This window comes from Amblyomma mixtum, chromosome 9 (genome assembly GCF_055824585.1).
Source record: "Amblyomma mixtum isolate Tamu chromosome 9, ASM5582458v1, whole genome shotgun sequence".
Lineage (NCBI taxonomy): Eukaryota > Metazoa > Arthropoda > Arachnida > Ixodida > Ixodidae > Amblyomma > Amblyomma mixtum.
This window is the reverse complement of record NC_143020.1, coordinates 80287647-80298839: the sequence shown is the minus strand read 5'-3', so window position 1 is coordinate 80298839 and position 11193 is coordinate 80287647. Positions and strand designations below refer to the sequence as shown.

At 45.3% G+C, this 11193-nt stretch overlaps 1 long non-coding RNA gene across 1 annotated transcript; it reads left to right on the top strand.

Annotated features, from left to right (window-relative positions):
- Positions 1–1011: 1011 nt before the first annotated feature.
- LOC149329862 (uncharacterized) lies at positions 1012–8453 on the top strand. The gene is made up of 3 exons (XR_016285615.1): positions 1012–1357; positions 2618–2725; positions 8327–8453. It is a non-coding gene; the product is annotated as an uncharacterized LOC149329862 (long non-coding RNA).
- Positions 8454–11193: the final 2740 nt, after the last annotated feature.

Genomic DNA, 11193 nt, shown 5'->3' with positions numbered 1-11193 from the left:
CTTTAGCTTCTTTACTATGCTGTTTAGGCAAGAGACGAGTTGAAATATTTGCATGGGCAGTTCTAGATTGAAGTAACGTAAAAAACATCCGCACTCCTTTCTGCTGAAGCGACTGGTGGACCACTTTTGCATGTCGCATCTCGTATGACTTGCTAAGGGTCCAGACTGACACACGCACTTCGTCAAACCTTCACAGAAAACACTCTTCGCTTTTGCTATAAGCTCCGGCCACAGGCAGTAAGTGTCCCGTCACCGTTCACATCGCAAAAGAAGGCAGCGCTCGCAGGCGGTCAGTTTGAGCTGACAGCGACAGGCGTTGCAGGCACACCGCCGACTAAGTTTCCAAGGAAGCCACACTGTAGAAGGGCGCCGTCTTGTAATCGAAACACACCACAGAAACAATGGCCACTGTCGCTGCTTATGAGCCAGGCATTTTTGCAACGAAGTTAGCAGAGCAATAGGCCGAAAGGTTCGACTCATCAAACGACGGCACCGCACTGCTGACCTCATTATCGTTGTCGACCAGACAACCATAACACATATGCCCCGACGGATCGCTTAATTGGGAGCTGCTACTACTCTTGGATGAGAGCGCGCCCACCGGCAGCACACACCGGTAATCCTTCTTCTTTTGCGATTCCAGCACAGTAACAGCGGCGCACAAGACCGCCCAGCAGCAGCACGAGAAAACAAGCGAAGCTCACAGCGGTGATCTCAGAAACCATGCAGCATGTCGGATAGGCTTTGGATTTGACGCGCTAGACCATGCCCACTCACGCACGCACGCACGCACGCACGCATGTACCGACACGCATATTCATGCGTCCACGCGTCACAAATTTCTCAAGTTTTTAATGCTAATATGTGCACAAGAACTTAATTATTTTTGTAACGAAAGTTTCATTTGGTTTTAATCCTTTGCTATCGCACTGCCCAAAAGCATAGAGCCCGAAAGAGACGACCTGGAGGAATGCCTGGAGGCGATGCCTTTCTAAACGGCCCGAAGGAAGCCGGAACTGGCCGAAGCGCTAGCCAACGAACGCAGCGTCTGGGAAGGGACAGCATGGCGGACAGCGTTGCTACGTTTGTCGTGGTCGGTCGTGGTCCTCCTTTGTGGTGCCGAGGGCGTGAACCATCGCTGGAATGAGCATTTGTCACTCTTCCGATATGTGATGTGCCGACAGCAGTGAAATTCGCTAAACCTGTGTTTATAGCGTGCGTCAGCGGGCTCGACGGATAGCGCGTCGTCCTTTGCGCGCCTTCACTGGAAACGCTATGCTGACGGCGGGGCTCATTTCCTCCATGGCGGAGCAGCTGGTGGGAGACCACTACCCGGGTGACATCTCGCATCTTGGGGGTAAGTTAATTTTCTTCGAACCTGTTCATTATTTCAAAGCCTTTGCGCACAACTGGCCACGTCAACACAGCTAGTACAGAGACGCGAAGACGCAGTGCCTATCGCGGCAGCACGCAGCGCTGAAAGGTTGTTTGCTGGCGGCACACGGGCATGAATGCGCGTGTAGTGTCAGTGGTCACACGGTCATGGTCAGTATGCCATGCAAATATGCACAGCTGATCCGATCGCGGGGTGCACGATATCGGCGCCGTACTGCCGCCGTACTGCCATTCATCTCTCGCCGAGAATGGAATATGTGCCCGCGAATAGATCTTCGGCCCGGGCTTTGCATTCTCGCCGCATGTTACGCTGTAATTGAAGTAACAGCGCTCGAGCAGTATAACTACGTAGACTGCGATTCAGCTGTATGCCTTAGGATTGAGCTTCCTCCTCTTTCACTTGTATTTCACTTGTACTTTTATAAATTGTGTATTTAAGGTACGAAGCTCCGTATGATCCAGCTGCGATCGTACTTATAGCCGAGCCAGTGTAGTCGAGCCTTGAATAGCAGAACGGTGAGATAAAAACAAATTGCTCTGAAGTTTTTCGCCTCTATTTTGGCATTCGCTTTTTCATACTTTGGCTCGGAGCTGAAATGGTACAAACAACTGCAAAATGCACACAGGTGCCCTAGCTCCATTTGGCCTAAATCCCGAAGTTGCAGTGAAATTTAAGGGTAATTGAGCCTTTAATATGTACGAAGAATAAACTTAATTGTTTCATGATTATAACCAATGGCGCAAATAAATCTGACTTTGACTTAAATATGCTGAGGTACCTCTCCAATACCTTATTTGATGTTAAAGGAAAAAGTGTGGTTTTTCTGCAATTGGCACTATTAATTCATCATACCTGTGAGAATGTGAAATCAGTGCTAATCATGCCAGATTTCAAATTGAGGGACGCATGCAGAATTTGAAGCAAACCAGCCTTCTACTGAAAATATCGTTCTGCTGTGGTCTGTTCTTTTGAATGGTGGCATGTATTGTAGAAACGATGCTGGATATCGATATGCAAGTGATGTCTCGTCTGAGGCTAGCTTGTGAATGACTGCCGTGGTTATGAATTTCTTGTTGCCTGGCCCACTTCGAAATGTGGTTAAACAGTCGTGTTCCATTCTGCGACCGGCTCCTTTTTGTGCCTTGCATTTTGCCTTACATGCTTGATTCTAGTCCATTTTTTGCACTGTGCTGCTGTTAAATGTGTCTTTTTACCTTGCAGCAAGCTCCACATAGCCTTACCAGCAATGCCTCTTCCAAGCTCTCCAGTATAGCTGTGCCAGCCTTTCACTTGGTGCTAGGATGCCCAGCAAGCAAGCAGGCTTTTGAGGTAAGCACTGAAGACATCTTCCGACACAAGTAGCTTTTATTTTCCTAGTCCACTGCTACTTGTGTGACCCCTCGTTATGTTGATTTTTGCAAGTTAGGTTGCCTATTAAGGGCTCTCTTTTGTTTTTCACCTGCTGCTGTGGCCTACTGCATTGGTGTTCGGCTACTGAGCCCAAAGACGCGGGATTGAATTGTGGTGGCTTCGTTTCGACAAGGCGAAATGCATATTTGCTCGTGTGTTATGCAATGTCAGTGCATGTTAAAGAATCTTTGGTGGTCGAAATTTATGCACAGCCCTCCTCTATGAATGGAGCTATTGTTCAACTTTGAGGCATTAAAAGGACACTGATGGCAAGCTGAAGTTGACCTGTGATGATGAAGTTCCGCATCCTAACCACAAAGACGACACTTTTTCTGAAAGTGGAGCTTTATAAGCCAGAGAAAGCAAAATATACAATTGTCATCAGCACTGGCTGATATCGGAAATAAATTGCGATGCGCTGACTCCGTTTTTTTTGGCACAGATTCCAGAGGCTAGGCTGAACTGCCATTCACCTCAGAACGGTTATCATGGAGTCCTTTGTGTAGACTTCATGAGTTCAAATCGAGTGTCGGGAAAATTTTTAAATGTAATTTTTGCGCCAATCATTGTGTTGATGGCCTTTGCGCTGCTGTTAAAACCCGGGATAGCAGTATGGTATCCCATAAAACTAGGTTCAGGACTTGCAGGAAGTGGTTTATCACATTCCGCTAGCTTGTGCAAGAAACTACTTCAGGGATATGTGCAGGTGTCTTTAATGTGTTCCTGAGTGAGCACTAACTCGTTAGGGGGAAGGCAGCTTCTAATCTGGCACTACAGTGCCAATGTCGTGAGTGTAAATCATAAGATGACCCATCAGTGTGTACGCCTGATTTCTGTGACACTTCAGTGGTGTATAGAAGTGGTAAACAAATCTGTAAGGTATTTGATGCATATCTCCAAGGCAATGGCTGTATGAGTAGCGAAGCCATTAGTCAATCTTCAACGGAAAGAATTTTCTCTTTTAGATGACGTGCTTGTATATCAGTGACAGTTATTTGTTGTCCTGCCTTTCGCTGGTGTGGGTCATGTGTGGCGCATCTTCATGCGAGCCTTCTTTTCCTTCACAAAAAATTCAATTGATAGTACAACCTGTTTTCTTCTCTTTTCCTGTGTTGCATCTTTTGGCTGGTTTTAAATCTGTAACTGAGCTCAGACCGTGATAATTACAGCCGGAAAACAGGGCTACTGAATGTGAGCTTGGCATACATGCGTACTGTATGTGTGAAAGTGCAGTTTACAATATTCAGAAATGCTTGATAGCCTTACAAGAATCTAAAATTTTGTTGGTATTCCTATTTGTTCTCTGTTCAAGTGTCGAGAGTTTTTCCGCTTCATCGTGTGATTAGAGCCACTTTGGTACTTAAGCTGAAATCTTTTCTTTAGCCTGCATGTTTCTCACTTTTGGGACAGAAATGTGGAGGCTAATTAAAAGAGTTCAGCTTAAAAGAGTATAGACACCTAATCTTGGTGGCATGTTTTCTTCTCTATAATGCTGCGGAAGACACTACTATGCATGAATCACCATCTGGTATTCGCGTGAGACCGCTGAATAATTTATAATCAACTTTTTCTGCCATCCTGTTTCGGTGAACAATTTGACTATGGCTATGACATCAAAGAGAGGTTATAGGTCACGTGAGGCGTGGTAAAACTGCACTTATAATCGCTGCTTCATCATTTTAATTCGCTACAGCGCTGACACCAGCATTCCTTAAGAGCCAGAAGTACCAATTGTATTGCAGTTTTTCATGCCTCACGTGACCAATAACCTCGCTTTGACGTCACAGCCATCATTCAGCTGTCGAAACCAAAACAAATACAGCAGGAGAAAGAAATTTGATTATAAATTATTTAGCGGTCATAGGAGGATGCCATGTGGTAATTCATGTATAATACTTTATGCCTTATTACAAAAAAAAAACACATGCCAAACAATAAGGACAGCAAAGTGTGCTATGGAAAGAAAAATGATAAGTCTAACATTACGAGACCAAAAGGGGGCGGAGTGGGTGAGGGAACAAACGCGGGTTAATGACATGCTACTTGAAATTAAGAGGAAGAAATGGGCCTGGGCGGGGCTTGTAATGGGAAGACAACATAACCGCTGGTCCTTAAGGGTAATGGAGTGGATTCCAAAAGAATGCAAGCATAGCAGGGGGCGGCAGAAACTTAGATGGGCGGATGAGGTTAAGAAGTGTACGGGGATATGGTGGCCACACCTAGCAAAGGACTGGGTTAATGTGGAGACATGGGTGAGTCCTTTGCCTTGCAGTGGGCCTAGTCAGGCTGATGATGATGGTATGTGTCGCACCTGCTGCTTTGTGCTATCAGCTGGCCCATGCTTGGCCGACCAGACTAGCCAAATTTGTGATGTGGGTTTTCTATTGCACCTGCATTTGTGTACACAGGACTTGAATGGTAGCAGGCGATCCTGTGCATGTGTTCACGCCGCAGCACACATGACCCACACTGAAAGCTTCTCTGCCTTTAGTAAGACAGCTGCATCAGTCTGGGGCATAACGTATCTCAGTGCTAGAGTATGAGCAAATTGCTCTCGAATCTTAATCTGGTATCAGGTAGCATAGCGCAAAAGAAGGCTAGCGCGGCTGCCTAATATTCTCTTGGGCAGCTGTGTTGGATTTTCAGTGCCTGTTAGTGTAATCCGTGAAAGTTCACTGTAAACCATTCGTTTCGATGTAAATTAGGAAGTCCTTAGAGCCCTGTACTTTTTAATGATAACAAGGTATTGCAGTAATTCAATTGTACCTGTTCTCTTTCAACACAGTAAAGTGCTGCTGGGTCGAGTTCACAGTTTTACTTTGTAGGTGTGCTCAGGCTGTCATCATCATCATCATCAGCAGCAGCAGCAGCCTGACTACACGCACTGCAGGGCAAAACCTCTCCCATGTCTCTCCAATTAACCCTGTCCTCTGCCAATTGTGGCCACCGTATCCCCGCAAACTTCTTAATCTCATCCGCCCACCTAATTTTCTGCCGCCCCCTGCTACATTTACCTTCTCATGGAATCCACTCTGTTACCCTCAAGGACCAGCGGTTGTCTTGCCTGCGCCTTACATTCCCTGCCCGAGCCCATTTCTTCCTTTTGATTTCAAATAGGATTTCATTAACCCGCGTTTTTTCCCTCACCCACTCCGCCCGCTTCCGATCTCTTAACGTTACACCTATCATTTTTCTTTCCATAGCTCGCTGCGTTGTCCTTGAAATAAGCTGAACCCTCATTGTTAGCCTCCACATTTCTGCCCCATAGGTGAGTACCAGTAAGATACAGCTGTGTTAGACTTTTCTCTTGGGGGATATTGGCAACTGGCTTTCACGATCTGAGAGAACCTGCCATATGCGCTCCACCCCGTTCTTATTATTCTAGTTATTTCCCTCTCATGATCCGGATCAGCGGTCACTACCTGCACTAAGTATACATATCCTCTTACTACTTCTAGCACCTCGCTACCAATTGTGAACTGCTGTTCCCTTGCTAGGCTGTTGAGCATTACTTTGGTTTTCTACGTGTTCATTTCTAGCCCCACAATTCTGCTCTGCCTGTCTAACTCATTCATCATGCTTTGCAGTTCATATCCTGAGTGGCTTAGCCAGGCAATGCCATCAGGGAATCTCAAATTACTTAGGTATTCTCCAGTAACTCTTCTCCCCAACTGTTCCCATTTCAGGCCCCGGAATACCTCCTGTAAACAGGCAGTGAATAGCATTGGTGAAATCGTGTCTCCCTGCCTGACACCTTGCCTTATTGGAATTTTATTGCTGACCTTATGGAGAACTATGGTAGCTGTGCAGTCGTTATAAATATCTTCCAATATTTTCACATAACACTCTTCTACACCCTGATTCCACAATGCCTGCATGACAGCTGTGGTTCCACCGAGTCAATTGCTGTCTGGTAGTCAATGAAGGCTATATATTGGGGTTGGTTGTATTCTGCCCATTTCTCTATCACCTGATTGATTGCATGAATGTGGTCTCTTGTTGAGTATCCTTTATGAAAGCCTGCCTGATCATTTGATTGATTGAATTCGAAGGTTGTCCTGAGTCTATTAGTGATTACCTTAGTAAATACCTTGTAGACAATGGATAGTAAGCTGATCGGTCTGTAAATCTTCAAGTCCTTGACATCTTCTTTCTTATGAATTAAAATAATGTTCGCATTCTTTCAAGCTCCTGATACGCTCGTGGTCACGAGGCAAGCGTATGCAGGGTGGCTAGTTTCTCTAGCATAATCTCTCCTCCATCCTTCAACAAATCTGCTGTTACCTGATCCTCACCAGCTGCTTTACCCCTTTGCATTGCTCCTGAGGCTTTCTTTACTTCCTCCCTCGTTACTGGCTGGTGTCCCATTGCTGTGCTCTACTGCCTCTCTCTGTAACCTTCTGATTACATTCACTACTGTAGAGATTTGTGTAGAACTCTTCGGCTACTTTAACTATCTTATCCATATTGCTTATGACATTGCCCTCTTTGTCTTTCAGCGCATACATCTGGTTTTTACCAGTGATTAGTTTTCTCTTCACTGATTTTAGGCTACCTCCATGCTTTAGAGCATGCTAGGTTTTCTCCATGTTAAACTTTCTTATGTTGGCTACCTTGCACTTATAATTAACTTCGATAGCTCTCCTAGTCCTATTCTATCTCTGAAGTTAGACGTCCTGATGCTTTGGCGTTTCTTCATCAGATCTTTCGTCTCCTGAGATAGCTTGCAGGTATCCTCTCGAATGATCTGACCACATACTTCTGCAGCATGCTGCAATGAATTTAAATATGTATTTAAAGATAACAGTTAAGGTGGGAGATTGAGCTTTGAGATTTGCACTTCAACTCGGGAGTTATGCCGCTGCTACACAGAATACTTGATCGCCGTAGAGATATTTCATCATCTCGCACCAAACTGCTGTGGAGCCACTGTCACAGTTGATAATTTTGCTGGGAAGCTGTTGTAGCACTCACGCAGTTTTGAAAAGGTGGTATTCATTGTTTTTGTGCTATTGGCAACAGTGATAATACGCTTGCTGCAGTGTTTTGTGGCCAGCCTTCTTTTTTTTCAGTGAAATAAGTTGTACATTTCATGTTGAGTATTCTTTCAGCGATTAAATTGCTTTGATTTTATTCCTTAGTGTAAGTTGTGAGTGCTCCATGTCTGAGTGCAAATTTCTACCACTGAAAAGCCTTCAAAATCTTGATATATGTCCACACTGTTCTAGGGACTCTGTGGCTATTGGAAATGCCCATTTAGCTGCATTCAAGTGCCACTGAGTTGATGGCCATTTGAAAGCCTTCAAAATGCCTGTGTGACACGGTTATTAGATTTTGTGCAGGTTTGATGCTGAGCAGCCTGCGTGCTTGAGTCGGGTTTTCCAATGTCTGTATTTCAAACCTGATACTTTTCGAAATCATCATTAGTTCATTAATGGAAGAACTACTTGTGCCCTTTTCTGGAATTTCGAGAAAACAAATTAACTGAATTTTTTTGCATATACTGCTACCTTTTTGCAGGTGCTGCATAGTGAGAACCTGGATCAAGACGCCAACCTGCTGGACTTGGAGAAGCTGAAGAAATTGTTTAGCCACTGTGTGGCACCCGTCATGAGGGATGTGGCATTAATAAAGCCAGTTAAGGTGACCTTATCTATGTCCTTTTGCAAGCATGCTACACACATGAGAGTCATCCCACGAAGCACCATTGCTGCAAAGCTTGTTATCTCACAACATGCATGCTGAATGAGGCAGTGACAGACAGGTGAGGAGGCCTTTAGGTAGGGCATTGGCGTAACGTGTTGAGCAGTGATGTAGGAGCCTTGCAGCCATGCAAGGTATTATCGGTATCATGATGGTAACTCCATTTGACACTGTCTAGTGCTCTGTGAGCCAGACAAGGCTCTTGAACATTCTGGGACTCACCCTTGGCTCTCGGACATTCTGGAAGCCCCACCCGGCTTGCGCATATCACGCGAGGATGTCTCCTGCTGTACGAGCCTTACGCGGCTTGCGCACTTTATGTGACAGATGTGTCGCATTTGCGAGCTTGCTCGGCTTGCGCAAATTGTGTGAAATATGTCTCGCGTTCTGCGACCTCGCTCAATCGTCACAATGTGCGTGGCAATAAACACGCAAAGATAGGCACGCAGAATCCACGTTCAGTATTTTCAATAGGGATGTGCAGTGTTTCCATACTATGTGAACGACCCCACGACATACATATAAAGCACCGCTTTATCGAACAGTACGAACGTGCCGGCGTGAAAGGGTAGCGTGTCTTTTTCGCAACCCAAGAAACAGGGAATCAATATCCAATTCAATACTCCGCTTTATATCATCATCATCATCAGCCTGACTCCACCCACTGCAGGGCAAAGACCTCTCCCATGTCTCTCCAATTAACCCTGTCCTGTGTAAGTTGCGGCCACTGTATCCCCGCAAACTTCTTTATGTCACCCGCCCACCTAACTCTCTGCCGTCCCCTACTACGTTTGCCTTCTCTTGGAATCAAGTCCGTTATCGCTTTATACAGGGTTTCCCAGGTAACTTGGACCAAGGTTTATAAAAAACTAAGCGTTCTTCAGAACTGAAATCGCGTGGATGTTGTTGAGGTTTATCTAAAGTTACAGTACCATTTTTTTTGCTCCTCCTATTTGAATAATCAACCGAGATAAATAAATTAACTTTTTAAATATAGCTTGAAACGTTCAGGCGTCAATAGGAAAGTTGTTGAGCTCCTCAAATATCGTCCAACCCAGGCGCTTCCAACGAGATAGACCTAGCGTGGCCATTTTTATTCGGGAAAAACGAAAGCCCGCGGAGTTTAAAAAATAACACGTGACAGCCCGGATGCGCCGCGATTACAGTGCTCTCATCCGTGCCTTGTAAGAAACATCACCCGCTTCGGGCCTTTCATGCTGCCCAAGACAGGGCTTCGCGATGTGCTTGGTTCCAAGATAAACGCCAGTGGTTTCGGGCGGCAGTTGAAAGAAAGCACGGCTCCCGTTTCTGCGACAATAACTGCACACTCACGTTAGCAGAATGCATGCAGAGGAACGATCACAATCTCACGAGTTCGAATTTGGAAGCAAGATACCAACAAGCAAAGACGCATATAGCAAGCCTGATAATGTCGCGTGAATTACGCTGAAAAACAGGAGCCGCGCATTCTTTCCATCGCCGCCCGTACCCACTGGCGCTTATCTTGGAACCAAGCACATCGCGAAGCCCTGTCTTGGGCAGCACGAAAGGCCCGAAGCGGGTGATGTTTCTTACGAAGCACGGGTGAGAGCGCTGTAATCGCGGCGCATCCGGCCGCACAGGAGCGTGCTGTCACGTGGTATTTTTTAAACTCCGCGGGCTTTCGTTTTTCCCGAATAAAAATGGCCACGCTAGGTCTATCTCGTTGGAAGTGCCTGGGTTGGACGATATTTGTGGAGCTCCACAACTTTCCTATTGACGCCTGAACGTTTCAAGCTATATTTAAAAAGTTAATTTATTTATCTCGGCTGATTATTCAAATAGGAGGAGCAAAAAAATGGTACTGTAACTTTAGATAAACCTCAACAACATCCAAGCGATTTCAGTTCTGAAGAACGCTTAGTTTTTTTATAAATCTTTGTCGAAGTTAGCTGGGACACCCTGTATATCAGTGCTATTTCTTTATATATTTACATGCCATAATGACGCTTGAGCCTAGCTGTGACCTTCTACTCACCTGTTTTGTAATTATTTATTATCTTTTCAAATTATTCTCTTCATGTGTGACTCGTCCACCTTTTCGAGCCATCCGGAATTTTCGCTCGGAATTGCAACCGATGCCACAGGAAGCCATTGGAAAGCTATCGCTTTAAAAGTTCTTCGAAACCAGTGCCGCCAATAAGCCATCTCAACACTCAGAATACCGAAAGGTATCATTAATTGGGTGGCCACTCGGTCATTAACAGCTTACCACGGCTGTCGGCACCGTGGCAGTGCTGAGACCATTTCCAGCCAAACCACTCTCTGAAGTGGGGCTTCTAATAGGCCATTTTTTCCAGTCCTGTTGAGTTACCTAACAATTATTCAGTGAATCGAACAGATATTCTTTCATGGCAACAGATTTTGAGAAGCCGTAGCGAATAATGCCCTCAGTTGGCACTTCAAACTGGATCCCAAAAGCTGCCACTGTACTCAACGCAACGTAATTTGTCACAAACCAACACATGTTAATGATCTGTTTGTTCACCGCTTACTTGAAATTGAAACTAGTTTTATGTTCAGTATTTTGTCGTGAATTCCTGTTCCGCAGCTTCAGCGGATGTTTAGCGTCCAACTCGAAGCATACAAATAGCCATTTCTTTTCCTCCAAGCGAGAAAGAGACAAAGCACAACAAGCACACTTA